Raw genomic sequence first — 15,681 nt, 5'->3', positions numbered from 1 at the left:
TTCCACACCTGTCATGAAGATGCCCTGCTGTTATGGAAAGAGGGATTGATGTGTGAGATGTCAGAGGGTGACACAGACTGGGCTTGGCGACCGATGGAAAAGAATGACGGGGGAGGTGGGGCTGACCCGCATGCCTGGGTGGACCATGGCATTATTTCTCAGGAGAGGAAAAAGGCAGTAAAAAAGGAAGATGGGGCATTTGAGGGACTGAAAAATTGCTGTGTTAAAATATCTTTAAAGGAACACAAAAGCGATTCTGGAGTTCTAGGGAGAGTCGGAGGTGAGCTATGAATGACCTTGACAACTCCTCCCCCACCACTCATGTGGTATTCACTGATGCCAGGGAGGGCATTGGATGCCCAGATGTGACCTAGCTGGACCCCACACCCCTATAAAATAGGCTCTGTCCCCCATTCATTCCTTCCACAGTGTGTGCAGGCCACCACCCTGGCCAGGTGCTGCTCTGGGATAGGACCATGGCAGCCGGTGAGGCAGGCGCAGAGAGCAGAGACACTTCCTGTAGAATCATCAGGAAGGGCCCCTCTGAAGCAGTGACTGAGTGAAGGGAAGAAGCAAGCCATGGAGAACCTGTGGTGAGGGCAACGTCCCTGAGGGAGGCGCCATCTTGCAGAGCCCAGTAACTGAAGGAAGCCTGTGAACGTGGCGGGAGCAGACAAACCCTGCTAGGAGATATGATGTGTGGAGAGGAAACTGGGCTGGCTGGTGGGGTCTTTGTAGTTTGATTTTATTCCAGTGTGTTGGAAAGCCATTGGAAAGTTTATGCAACAGAGGCATCTCTTACTGTAAAGATGTAGTAAGAGACCAGTTTGTTAGAAGACCAGTGGGTAGTCCAGGTGAAAAATAATAATTGCTGAAACTAGAATGGCGGCATAGAAAATGGGAAATGTGGACCGATTTGGGAGATATTTCAGAACTGGTTCAGGATGGGAGTGTGATGTTATAGTATCAGGATGGAAGAGCCCAGAGGAGCTTCCTTGGCTTGGATTATGGCATATTTATGGTATTAGTCTTATATTATACCTCAGCAGTGTTATTTCTGTAAGATATTAACCAGAACATAGCTACATTTGCATGTTATATTTACACATTCATTATTTGTTCCTTTCATCCTTAAATTTCTTAAAAATGCAATTATAAAATATATGCAATTTTAATATTGGGGCAAAAATAGAGTGAATAAAGAAAAAAAGACATAATGAATGCTAAGTTCAATAAATCATGACTGGTGTCAACAGTCCTGCTGAAGTTGATTGACAGCATGCTCTCTGAGAGCCTGTAAGTCCACAGCCAGAATGGAGTTGTGCTCTGCTCTGACCAAGCCAATCCGCTACCTGCTCATTGTAGAATTTCTTTTTTTATTTATTTTTATTTTTTTATTGATTTTTAGGTTTTGGGGTACATGTGAAAAACATGCAAGATTGTTGCACAGGTACACACATGGCAGTGTGATTTGCTGCCTTCCTCCCCTTCATCTATATCTGGCATTTCTCCCCATGCTATTTCTGCCTAACTCTCCACCCCCCGCTGTCCCTCCCCTCTTTCCCCCCAACAGACCCCAGTGTGTGATGCTCCCCTCCCTGTGTCCATGTGTTCTCATTGTTCAACACCCGCCTATGAGTGAGAACATGCAGTGTTTGATTTTCTGTTCTTGTGTCAGTTTGCTGAGAATGATGGTTTCCAGGTTCATCCATGTCCCTACAAAGGACACGAACTCATTGTTTTTGATGGCTGCATAATATTCCATGGTGTATATGTGCCACATTTTCCCGGTCCAGTCTATCATTGATGGGCATTTGGTTCCAGGTCTTTGCTATTGTAAACTGTGCTGCAATGAACATTCGTGTGCACGTGTCCTTATAGTAGAACAATTTATAATCCTTTGGATATATACCCAGTAATGGGATTGCTGGGTCAAATGGAATTTCTATTTCTAGGTCCTTGAGGAATCGCCACACTGTCTTCCACAATGGTTGAAGTAATTTACACTCCCACCAGCAGTGTAACAGTGTTCCTGCTTCACCACATCCTCTCCAGCATCTGTTTTCTCCAGATTTTTTAATGATTGTCATTCTAACTGGCATGAGATGGTATCTCAATGTAGCTTTGAATTGCATCTCTCTAATGACCAGTGATGATGAGCATTTTTTCATATGTTTGTTGGCCTCATGTATGTCTTCTTTCGTAAAGTGTCTGTTCATATCCTTTGCCCATTTTTGAATGGACTCGTTTGTTTTTTTCTTGTAAATCTGTTTGAGTTCTTTGTAAATTCTGGATATCAGCCCTTTGTCAGATGGGTAAACTACAAAAATTTTTTCCCATTCTGTTGGTTGCCAGTTCACTCTAATGACTGTTTCTTTTGCCGTGCAGAAGCTGTGGAGTTTGATTAGGTCCCATTTGTCTATTTTGGCTTTTGTTGCCAATGCTTTTGGTGAATTGGTCATGAAGTCCTTGCCTACTCCTATGTCCTGAATGGTTTTGCCTAGATTTTCTTCTAGGGTTTTTATGGTGTTAGGTCTTATGTTTAAGTCCTTAATCCATCTGGAGTTAATTTTAGTGTAAGGTGTCAGGAAGGGGTCCAGTTTCTGCTTTCTGCACATGGCTAGCAAAGGGCAGTGTGTTACTGTAGATCATATTACAGCAGGTTAATGGGGTATTTTAATTTTAAAAATCTGAACTATTGATAAAGTTTTTCCAACCCCAAATGGTGGGGAATACTGAAGGTTTTCTACAGCTGTGCATGTTATCTTACAAGAAAAACGCTTATAAACACCTGCCCTTCCTGACAAATCCCCTTTGCATTTAGGATCAGGGCCAGGAGTGAAGGGATTGTGCAGTGGTGGATAATTCTGGCATGATGGGAGAGCTGATGTGAAAGGAACCTCGAGTCACCCAATCCAATTCTGTCATTTTACGTGGAATGAAAAGGAGCTCTGACTCCATCATAACCTTTTATTTAGGAGAGAATATTTGTGGCCGAATGCAAGAGGAATCCAGACTTGAATTCATGTTATCAACAAGTCCACATTACTACCAAATAAAAGAGAAATGGGAAAGAGTTCATTCACAGATTATGTGAGACTTCACCTGGATTAATCATTCTGGTATTTTCTTCTTATTTAGAAAAAAGCCAGAATGTTTTTCTAAAATAGTCCATAAATTTTCCAAGCAGTCTTAGTACAGGAACTCGCTCCATGAATTTTTGTAGTTATGCAAAGCCTAGAAGAATTCAACAGTGGAAGAGCAGCCACATCCAGGAACTTGGTCCTGTGGAAAGAAAATTCAAAAGAAATGAGGTCACTCCTGATTGAGGGAAAGATGGCTACAGTGAGAACAATCACCCAGGGCCCTGCCCTTGGGAGCCCGGCTGTCCCTGTGCAGCTAGCTGCACATAGACATCACCGACGCAGGGGAGCTAGGAGTGACAATCCACATTTTTTAAAATACACGGTAGCGGGTGTGCGATATTGTGATCTATATGGGAAACATATATTTGGTCTCTGCCCTGGTTTCTGGCACACAGCTCCTAAAATCTTTGGAATCTCCAGAGTGATAAGAATGTCTTTGGTGTGTTAATGAGAGCACTGGTGGCTGGGGACCCCTAGATAGCTTCAGAATGAGGCTGGTCATGAGAAAGGAGAAAGACCAAGCCATCATTAGAGAACTGGTACCTTCAGACCCACCCAACCTCTGAGAGAAGGTTGAGTTTATCACCCATGACCCGTGGTTTAATTCAATCTTGTTTACCCAAAGTGACGCACGTGGCCCAGGATGGCTTTGAATGCAGCCCAGCACAAATTTGTAAACTTTCTTAAAACACTATGAGATTTTTTTTACTTTTTTTTTTTTTTTTTAGCTCATCAGCTATTATTAATGTTAGTGTATTTTATGTGTGGCCTAAGACAATTCCTCTTCCAATGTGGCCCAGGGAAACCAAAAGATTTAACACCCTTAAGGAATGATGTCCATGTAATGGAGCCTCCATAAAAATCCCAAAGGACAGAGTTCAGAGAGCTTGTGGTTAACAGAACACACAGAGATTCCTGGGGGTGGCACCTGGAGAGAGCACGGAAGCTCCACACCCTCCTCCATGCCTTGCCCATGCATCTCTTCATCTGTATCCTTTTTAATATCCTCTGCAATAAATGGGTAAATGTAGGTAAAGTGTTTCCCTGAGTTCTGTGAGCTGCTCTAGCAAATCAACGGAACCCAAGGAGGGGGTGATTGTGGGAACCCCGATTTATAGCCAGTCATTAGGTATAGGCTGGGATCTGAAGCGGGAGGAGTCTTGTAGGACTGAGACATCATTATCTCCAGGCAGGTCATGTAGAACTGAATTATGGAACACCTAGCTGGTGCCCGCTAGAAAATTGGTTGGTGTTTGGGAAACCCGCCCACCCCATAGCTGAGGTCAGAAGTGAGTGCTGAGTGGTGTGTGACAGCAGAGAGAAAAACAGTTTGTTTTTTCCTTCAGAGGGGGCCTTCCTAAACATGATTGGAAACCCGTAAACCACGTAGGAAATAATTGACAATCTTTGGCATTTAAAATTTTAATATTTTAAGTAATTTTAAATACATTGAAAATGTTTCCAACTTAATAATTATGTACATCAAAACATAATGAAATTTATATTCAAAGGCTAGACTGAAAAACATTCTTGCACGTTTAGTGGAAAAAGTTGGTGGGCTTAATACTTACACTCCTGTAAATGAATAAGGAAAGGCAGCCAGAGGAGCGTGACAGGCAAATTCACAGATAATAGACAGGCTGATGACCAATTAAGCTGTGCAAGGAAATTCAAAATAAAATAACAACCACACGTCATTTTTGTTAATCCGTGCAGAAAAAATGTTCGACATTGTAACAACCTATGGTTGGTGGGAGTGTGGGAAAACAGGTCTCACACTGTTATGGGAGAGTCAATTATTATAACTTTTCAGGAATTAGACAGAATTTAATAGAAGACCTAGCAGTTGTACCTCTAGAAAGTTCTGCTACAGAAATACAAGTGGCTATTCAGAATAAATAAATAAGAATGACCATTGCATTAAGGCTCTTGATAGCAAGACCCTGGCAGCAACTAAGCATCCCCCCACCGGAAGACAGCTGAGTGAATTTGACATGCCCAATCTATGTCATGCATAAAATAAAACATTGCATAATTAGTTTTTTTTTTTTAAAGTAAAGAAGGCTTATATAGATTGAATTAGAAATATTTCCCCAGGCCAGGCACGGTGGCTCACGCCTATAATCCCAGCACTTTGGGAGGCCGAGGCGGGTGGATCACGAGGTCAAGAGTTCGAGACCAGCCTGTCCAACATGGTGAAACCCTGTCTTTACTAAAAATACAAATATTAGCTGGGCATGGTGGCGGATGTCTGTAATCCCACCTACTTGGGGGTCTGAGGCAGGAGAACTGCTTGAACCTGGGAGACAGAGGTTGCAGTGAGCTGACACCATTGCGCTCCAGCCTGGGCAACAAGGGCAAACCTCTGCCTCAAAAAGAAAGAAAGAAAACAGAAAAAAAAAATAAATATTTCATGCCCAGCTAATTTTTTTTGTATTTTTAGTAGAGACGGGGTTTCACCATGTTGACCAGGATGGTCTCGATCTCTTGACCTCGTGATCTACCTGCCTCGGCCTCCCAAAGTGCTGGGATTACAGGTGTGAGCCACTTCGCCTGGCTAGCAATATTTTTTTAATGGGAAAAAAATTGTAGAACAATGTCTATCAAAAGGCTTTATTCTGTGAAAAAATAAAAAGCAGGCATCTCTAATCTCTCTGTGTGAATCTACATGCGACACATACCTTTCTTTGGGATAAGAAGAGGAGATCTGTGGAAAATTCACACCAACCTGTTGACTTTGGTACCCTTAGCAAGTTTGAAATAGAGTGTATTTATATTCATTAATGCTTCCTTATATTCCTGTGTCATTTACACTATTTCCACAGCCATATGTTAGCTTTGTATTTCAAAATATAAAAGAAAATCTATCCTGGCCAAAAGCAATCACTGATATATATGCATAGAAAAACTAGGAGGGTTGGATTATATTGTTATTTTCTCTTTCTTTCCTGTATGTATTTATTAAAACATAGCTGCAATAAAAATATATTACTTTTAGAAAAAGAAAGCAATTAGTGTAAATGTATACCACCCACAACAAAGGACTCATTTCTACACTGGAAAGTGCCTGCTACTTTTGGTGCTGGTGAACGGAGGACATTACTCTCCCATGACTAGATATGAACTGCAAACGCTTCCCAATTTTTAATGGGATGAGAGTAGTGAAAGGGCAGGTGTCCTTATTTATGTCATTCACTTTTTCTGTGCAAAAATTCTTCAGACACCATGCTGGTCACCTTGAGGCTGTGGAGTGGCAAGTGCATCCTCAGGGTGCTGTGCAGCTAGCTGGGCAGCTGACCGAACACAGCCCTTTCCAGACGCTTCTGAGTTTTTTTATTCTTTTGTTTTTGTTTATTGTTGAGACGGAGTCTTGCTCTCTCACCCAGGCTGGAGTTCAGTAGCAGGATCTCAGTTTACTGCAAACTCCACCTCGTGGGTTCAAGCTGTTCTTGTGTTTCACCCTCCTGAATAGCTGGGATTACAGACCCCCACCACCATGCCTAGCTAATTTTTGTATTTTTGGTAGAGACCAGGTTGGCCAGGCTGGTCTCGAGCTCCTGACCTCAAGTGATCCACCCTCCTCAGCCTCCCAAAGTGCTGGGATTACAGGTGTGAGCCACCGCACCCAGCCCTGACTTTCTTTACTATCAGGGACAGGTAGCTGTGCTTCTTTCAGATGCTCCTTGCCTATGGCAGCATGTTCAGACTGCTGTGATTCTGAGGCTGTGCTGGATTAGGGAACCTGGTCTGTGACTTTTGAAGAGCAACTCTGCCACGCAGGAATGAGCACCTACAGACAGAGGAATCAGGAAGGATCCTCCAGTCCGCTTTTGGAAGCCCAGGAAATAAGGCCTGGCGAGGTGACACAGCCCAAATACAGGGACTGAACCAGAATTAACGTACATCTTCTGAATCTACATAGGACAAGGCACTATTCATCAGATCAATTCTCCTGGACGCATCAGATCAATTTGTGTCCCTTCTCCTAGACGCAAAGCTGGGGCCACCCTCCCTGCTTCTTCTTCAGGCTAGTATATGCATGATTGCAATGCTGGCCACCTGGAGGACCATTCCATCCAGAGCCTCCACACAGAGCCTCCTGCCTTTTGCTCCTCACATGTCCTCAGATTGCAGGTGTGAAAGATGGTGGGCCAGAGTTTCAGGGGAGGGAGCAATCACCACTGGACCTCGGGAGTCCTTCAGCAGTTAGTGCTCTTGACTAATAGCAAATGCCTCTGCATTTCCCCAGACCACACAATCGCCCTCCTAGTACTGCATGAGAGTGTGGTCAGAATTCACTTGCTTTACTCCAATACATTCTTTCCACATGACCCATTTTGGCCACACAATATGGGAGGACAGAAGTCTTGGTGTGTTTGCAGAAAAGATTCTGACTGGAGTGTTTCTCAATGTTTTGTTAGAACCAAAAAAGGCTAACTCAGCCAACACAGGATGAACAGTGGTATCAGACCCAGGACAGCCATGCAGCCACCAGCCTAGGGGGCCACCATCCACAGAATGAAGGGGTGTGGGATGGGATTGGCCAGACTGAGACCATGCAGGTATAATGATAAGGAAGGAATGTGCTGGGGGAATAGGAAACAGAGCAAGAAAAATCATCACCCAGCAATGATGAATATGAGAATAAATACCTTAGCACACAAGATTACAAAACAAACAAGCAGCAGAGTCCTGTAATCTTGGAGTCACCTACAGGACGTGGTTACAAGCCCTTGCAGGAGGTGGAAAGAGGGAAGAGGAATGAAGTGGGCCCACCACCCCAGCAGTCAGGAGGGCAGGCTCACAGCAGGCTGGAGCCCCAGAAGGCAGCTCACCTCCTCCCCTTTCCATGGATAGCCCCGGGAGAGGGAATTTAGCCCTTCTGTTCTCCACGGCGCCCTCAGCTCCCCCGCTATAGGACCCTTCTGACTCCCAGCCACGACTGTCTGACTCTCTTCCTTCCCAACAGAACGTAAACTGAGAGCTGATTAGCTGAGAAAAGAATTATGCTTAGAGCTGATAAGGCAAAGATAAAGGAAAACTGGATATCTGTATGCAGAAGAATATGCAGATAGACCCCTATCTCTTACTGTATTCAAAAATCAAATCAAAATGGATTCAAGACTTACATCTAAGACCTGAAACTATGAAGCTACTAGAACAAAACATTGAGGAAACACTCCAGAACATTGGTCTGGGCAAAGATTTCTTGAGTAAGACCTCAAAAGCACAGGCAACCAAATTAAAAATGGACAAATGGGATCACGTCAAGTTAAAATGCTTTTGCACAGAAAAGGACACAATCAACAGAGTGAAGAGACAATGCACAGCGTGAAAGAAAATGTCTGCAAACTACCCCTCTGACAAGGGATTAATACCCAGTGTATATAAGGAGCTTAAAGAGCTCATAGGAAAAAAACAAGTAACCCAACTTAAAGATGGATGAAAGATCTGAACAGACATACAACTGGTCAATAGATACAAGAAAAAATATTCAACATCACTAATTCTCAGAGAAATGCAAATCAAAACTACAATGAGATATCGTCTCACCCCAGAAAAATGGCTTTTAAATAAGTACATGCTCATATATAATCCACACTATCCAGCTTTCTAATTTAATTGATAATATATCTTAAGTATTTTCCAAATGAGTACATATAGATCTATACCTTTTTTTAAAATGTGGCTTAATATTTTATTTTTATGGATATAAAAATATATTTATCAGCCTCTTAAGAGATGAACATTTATATTGTTTCTCTAATTGTAATTTTCAAACGATGATGCAAAGTATATCCTCACACTTAAATATATGATTTTAGGGGTAGAGGGATTTGCCCAAGTCAAATACATTTCAAATATATCTTATATCATCAAATCTACAGAATTAAAGCTGTATGCATTCTTAACTCTGACAGCTATTGAAGAATGCTTTTCCAAAAATGTTCCGAATTATATCCCACCCACGCTATATTATGTTTCCTTAATTTCCAGTTGTTGAAATTTAAAAATGGATCCTCATCTTTTTAGGCATTCAATGACTATGTGCATTTTTCTATAAACAATATTTTGGCAACCCAGAAAAGGAAATCTGGGTGGGATGTAATTCAGCATACTACATGTGGGTGTGTCTGGGTGTTTTCTCAAGTTTTCTTTTTCTTAGTCACTTTTATAAATAATCTACTGTAAACTATTTCTGTTTACTAAAATTTATACAATCTCTATCATCTTTTTTTAGTCAAATGTGAGTCCATCAGATCATTTCTGAGCCTATCTCATCCTCCCCATCCCTAATATCTAAACTTGGGTGACTTGCATTAGACCCTTTTATACTGTCTGCCTGCATGACACTGACATTTTTTGGGGGCAGGAAAATGACCTCCAGTGGCTGTGTCTGCATCATCCTCACTAAGGACTAATGTGGGACCTTGTCAAGTTGCTTCGCCACTCTATGCTTCAGTTTCCCCTGACCTGTGAAATGAGGATAAACCAACTGCACAGGTTTATTGCAAAACTGAATTTGTGGACTGCCTGGTAAATCTTCAAACAGAATCTTAGTATCTATGATTTGGATTTAGTTCTCTCTATGTGAAATAAATCACCACCAGTCCACACCTACCCCAACCCTTCATACGAACTCTCTACCATTGCCGAGTTTGTTATTTTCATTAAGCTCTTGACTCCATTTTTCATTCCAGTAGTATTTTCAAAAAGATTCATTCACGTGACTTGCGTATTAGAAAATGTCAAAGGACATCATATGCCTGCTGACAAATCATAGAATCCCTAATTCCATTTCTAACACCCTTTTAAATAAAGAGACATTTTCTTAAGAAACCTGAAATTAGACTTACTTTTCCAACTCTTGCTGACTTCGGTTGTTGGTCTGGATGCCAAGCCATTCCTTCTCATCCTCGACATTGACCAACCTCACGGGAAGGTCTGAGAGTTGACTGTTTTGTAGTTTTCATTTGTAGCACATGGCCATCCTTTCAACCTGTGATCTATTTCTTCTTGATTTCAAGAATATTAAACAAATTATACAGCAAATATTAATGAATTCTATGTAATGAAGCAAAATCACTATAAACAGCCATAATCTCAGCTTCTCTTTTCTCATGAACACTCAACACTCCCCATTGCCCCAAATTAAATAACTGTAAGTAACACATATTTATTAAGCATTATCTACTTTCCAGGCATCACAAAGTTGTAAGCACTTATTTTATTCAAGCTCCCAACAGCCCTGTGAGACATGTCTTACTAATTAAGGAACAGAGGCCACCGCCCTGTGCTTCTGAAGGCTGGTTGCTGGTCCAGTAGCTCATCTCATGGTGCAGGGCAGCAACTGTGTAGGCTCTAGGCTCCTCCAGTACCTGCCTGACTCCCTGAGTTTCTCTGGGTCCTGGGCCAAGTTAGTAGACTAGCCCTTGGCCAAACACTCCAGTTTCTTCTGCAGGTCTGTGGGTCAGATGCAGTAAGAGAGAAGTGTGGGTGTCCACTTTGCCCTTGTGGGTCCCAGTTTGTTCTTAGGAGCCCCCGAGTTTCTCCCTCTCTAGGGCTTCTTGCTCTCCATTTTGCAAATGGTGCGACAGTGACGTCAGTTTGAACTCCAGCACCAGAGCAACTCTTCCCCACGACTCTGCTGTGCTCTTATTGTCTGAGAACAATTATCTGCTGTGTCTGAGCCTTCAACCAGACCCTCTCAGACCATTGTTCCCCTAGCTTCTCCTACAATTGTTCAAGGTCCAATTCTCAACAAAGAACAAAAAAGGAAAGAAAAGAAGAAACCAAACTCTAATTCCATAGGACTCCAAGCAGTTCTGTTTTCCTGATCAAATCTATTAACAACAAATATAGTGTATTATTAATCACAAAAATTCATCATATTAAATTACAAAACTTTACCCATCTTCCTTACCGTGCCTTTTTTCTTATGTTGTGTAAAGCAAAGGATATATTTACAGCAGCAGCAAAATGCCAATTTCCCTTCCTTCTGTGCAGGAAAGATGGATGACTTCCCACAGCAGAGAGCCCACTGGCACATCTCCCAGAGCGAAGGGACCAGGTAGTGTGTGGAATGTGTTGGAGGATGAGTCACTTCTGTGCTCTCCATCTTCTCCTTCCGCTGTTCTCTCAAGGGAAGCTTCCCTTTTCCTCCTTGCATGCTTATCTACATCACCTAGAACTCAAGGAGAGCTCTCCATCCACAGGTAGGTAGGAAGAATGTGAAAAATCAACTCTGCTATATAATGAGGAATGATTGGACTACAGTGCTGAGAAAACAGGCTCTTTCTGGGCAACGCCAATTTCTACTCTCTTTTTTTTTTCATTCATTTTTAAGGCTGCAAATGTTTATTGAGGAAATACAAGTGAAGCAGGAAGGATGAGCAGAGAGAGAAAGCTACATCAGAGTGGAGTCATGGATGGGCGATGATCGTCACCCACTCTCCTACAGGCCTTAGGTTACTCCCAAGAATATGTTTCAGGCTGTCGGTTTCCTCGAATTGTAACTTTGGTCATGGACCTTCTTCCCAAGCAGGAAATGTCACCACATCTCTTAAAACGTGCATGGGATCAGGCAAAGCCTGGAGGAGCTCTGGAAGGAGGTAATCAACTCTGCTTTTCTGCTTCCTAAGCATTAAGGATGATGGTAACCCCATTAAACAACCACTTCTGGGGGAATGTTTAATGATGCTGGAAAGTAGACACCAAATATTAAGTTCTAAAAACAAGATGTAAGTGTTATAAAAATTAAAAATAATGAGCACTAGGGTTTGTAAGACATCAAATATTACTGTTCATTATTTTTGAGTAGTCAGATTTTTAGGTTTTTTTGTATTTTTAAAATGTTTTACAATAAATATGTATTACTTCTATAATTAGAAAAAGTACTAAATGCTATTGTGTAAAAAAGAAAGAGAAATTTTTAACTTTGCAGAAATAAGACTTTACCCGTAAGTTGGGACTTAGTACCATGGTAATGTATAATTCACAAAAGATCCAGAGGATATTTACTTTTAATTCAACTTGTCTAAAGTTAAACTTAGTATAGTTTTTCCCAAACTTGGTCCTCTTCCAGTTTTTCTGTCTCAGTGATTACCCTTCCACTTGTTGAGTTTCACAAGCCAAAATACTCCCCTCTCCCTACATCCCCTTAACCAATACAACATTATCCTGAAAGTTGACATCTTAAAGTATCTTTGAACTCCATCGTTTTCTCTTTTTACTTCCAGCCACCATTCCCACCCACCCACGCCCGACATTCACCCTCACATCATTTCTATTGCAAGAGCTCAAGATCCACTTTCTCCACTTTCCTCTGGTCAATTTCACCCCAGAGCCATTCCACATCCCATATTGCTGCTGGTACTGATGGCAGTTCTCTACTAAACATCCAGTTTCAGTCAAGTTTCAAACCTGTTCCTTCCCTGCCTGGCCTTTACTATCTCAAAAAATTGTAACATCATTCAATTAACTCATCCCCAAACCCTGGAGACACCCAGTTCATAGTCTATGGAAAGGCTTGTCAACCATAACTCCAAAATATATCCTAACTCTATTTTGTTCCATCTCCATTGTCACCACCAGAATCCCAACCAACATCATCTCTTGTCTACCACACAGCAGTAACCTCCTAACTGGTCACCTGTCTTTCATTCTTTACCCTACAATCTGTGTATGACCCAGGGATATATTAAAAGCAAATCAGAGCAAAAACATGGTTAAATCTCTCCAGTGAATGTTTATTGCACTTAGGAAAAAAGAATGGACTTCTTTTCTTGCACAATTTGTAGCTGCTCACTTCATGGATATCACCTCTTACCCCTTTGCTCACCTGGTTCCAAACACACTGATCCCTTTCTGTTGGTCAAACAGACTGACACTGATCACAACTCGGGAATTTCGTGCTCACTGTTTCCTCTGCCAGGAAGGTTTCCCTCCAGCTTTTTTTGTGATCTGTCCTTCTTTATCTTACAAAGGTCAGAGAATATATAACTTCCTAAAAGAGGCTCTCCTGTCCTGCCTTCTTGTAGACAGGACCAACCCCTAGCCCTGCATCTCCCTCAATCACATGATCTACTTTTATTTTCTCCTTTGCATTTATCACTATTTAAACTAGTCATCTTAATCAAGGGTCTGTGATGTTGCTATCAGTCTCCTCCTACTAGAAAGTAAACCTGATTTTCTTTAGTTCACTACTGTTTCCCAGGGTCAAACAAAGTGCCCGTGCTTATCAAATTTTTGTTGAATGAATAAATGAATGTACACATTTCCCTGTTATAGATTTCATAGTTCAAATTTGGATTAATATGGATGAGCTGAATACCTTACCACATTTTCCAAAGATCAAACTGCCTCCTGGCAGTGAGAGCTGGTGAAGACATTGGCCCCATTCACAAAAGCATGCTCAGGCTCTCTGTATTAGTTCATTTTCATGCAGCTGATAAAGACATATCCGAGATTGGGAAGAGAAAGAGGTTTAATTGGACTTGCAGTTCCATATGGCTGGAATCATGGCAGGAGGTGAAAGGCACTTCTTACATGGCAGTGGCAAAAGAAAATGAGGAAGGAGCAAAAGTGGAAACCCCTGATAAACCCATCAGATCTCTTGAGACTTAGTCACTGTTTCAAGAATAACATGGGAAAGACCGGCCCCCATGATTCAATTACCTCCCCTGAGTCCCTCCCACAACACGTGGGAATTCTGGAAGATACAATTCAAGTTGAGATTTGAGGGGGGACACAGCCAAACTATATCATTCCCTGAGCATGGCTTTGAGTGGCCTGAAGATGCCATCTGCTGCTTTCTGGCATCTGTGGCATGAGCTGGAGGAAGCAAGCAGCTGCCACATGATAAAGCAAAGCAAGCAGGAAAGGCTTCACTTGTCGCCAGTGTGCTTCTGCCCTGATCTGAGAGAGATTCTTTGTCCTTCAGAGACGAAAAAATCAAAAGCATTCCAGAAGATGAGGGAAAGTGTTGGTATACAGGAGTGGTGATAGAACAATGCTGCTTCTTTCCTATGTGTCGTCCTCACATGCCAATCCTTACAGTGTTATTACCAGAGCTAGCATAGCATTGTGCCTGGTGGGACAACTCTGGGTTGACTGGATAAGAGGTTCATAACCAGGACTCAGGAACACTGGCTTCCCTTGTCCTGTCTGTTTTCAGAGAGCGGCCCTTAGGGAGGTATTTTTGAGAGCAATGACCATTGTCAAACTATAGCAGAGTTCATCAGTGTGGCCAGTCATGAGTCACACAGTCCAGATCAACAAAGCCTATTATGTCATCATTTTTGCTTCAATTTCTTAAAGTGTATTTTGGACACACAGGCGTTCAGGGCATGGTGTATGAGGACAGAACATCCATGGCAGGGAACCAGACCCTAGGGTCAGAGGATAATCTGGGCCTCATTGTCCAGAATGAATCAAATCTTGGCTTGTTCATGCCGTGAATCATAAAACAATAGCTCCAGGTGCACACTCCTGGAGAGGAGAAGGTATCACTAAAGCAGGAGCAGAGTTCTATGCGTGACCTCCCCATTTCACCTGGTATATTCCAAGAGTTATAAGGTCACAATCAAAATAGAAGCAAAACCACCTGATGAAGCAGATCCAAGGGCAGGAGTAGAAGCAGGTTTTCTAGATGGGTGGGGTTACATAAAACTTAAGTCCAGACCTGAACACCAGGGCCTTTCCACTTTCCACCCAGGAGCATATCAGTCCCTTTCTAAAATCACCAGAATGGGCAACAGCCAGACCCCAGGCTCCAGCCCATTCAGGTCATTCTTCTAGACAAATATTATTTGTCAGGGTAGTTGGCTTGTTAAAGTTTGAGCTCACAAGGTAAGGGAGGTGAGACAACTGAGGAGAATAACCAATATTACAAAAGATAATACATACCAGAAGTGATGGCTCACACCTGTAATCCCAGCACCCCGGGAGACTGAGATGAGAGGACCACTAGCGGTCAGGAGTTTGAGGCCAATCTGGGCAACAAAGTGAGACCAGTGTCTACAAAAAAAGTATAAAAATTAGCTGGGTATTGTGGTGCATGCCTGTGGTGACAACATGGGAGGCTGGGGCAGAAGAATTGCTTGAGCCATGGGATTTGGGACTGCAGTGAGCTGTGATTGCAGCACTGCGTGCCAGCCTGGGCAACAGAGTGAGACCCTGCCTCTTAAAAAATAAATAAGTAAATACAATTTTTAAAAAGATAATACGTTGGATAATTTGCATTATGTGAAGAGGAACTAATGGACTAAGATAGAGAACTTAAATATAACAAATATTCTTGAAGAGGGAAGAGAGGATATTGATGACATGACAAAGGGGCAGAAGTATTTCTAAAGAAGAACCAGGTGAAAATGCCAGGCTTGAAAAGTATGAGTACAAAATGTCCATGTATAAAATTAATTGTTGAATAAATGTAGCTAGAGAAGGATGTATAAGTCGAAACATTAGGTGAAGAACTCCTTTTAAAAGGCATCATGAAATAACAAAAATACAGGAAATGTAAATGGAAAGTAAC

The 15,681-nt window shown here is 42.1% G+C and overlaps 1 long non-coding RNA gene across 1 annotated transcript; it reads right to left on the bottom strand.

Annotated features, from left to right (window-relative positions):
• Nucleotides 1-2,996: 2,996 nt before the first annotated feature.
• On the bottom strand, nucleotides 2,997-15,169 carry LOC103791877 (uncharacterized). The gene is made up of 3 exons (XR_013525989.1): nucleotides 10,004-15,169; nucleotides 4,718-4,802; nucleotides 2,997-3,285 (listed from the first exon to the last, which is right to left on the bottom strand). It is a non-coding gene; the product is annotated as an uncharacterized LOC103791877 (long non-coding RNA).
• Between the last annotated feature and the right edge of the window lie 512 nt (nucleotides 15,170-15,681).

The sequence above is a fragment of the Callithrix jacchus genome, chromosome 1 (assembly GCF_049354715.1).
Source record: "Callithrix jacchus isolate 240 chromosome 1, calJac240_pri, whole genome shotgun sequence".
Classification (NCBI taxonomy): Eukaryota; Metazoa; Chordata; class Mammalia; order Primates; family Cebidae; genus Callithrix; species Callithrix jacchus.
Note: the sequence above shows the minus strand (reverse complement) of the source record. Positions and strands in the feature narration are given on the sequence as shown.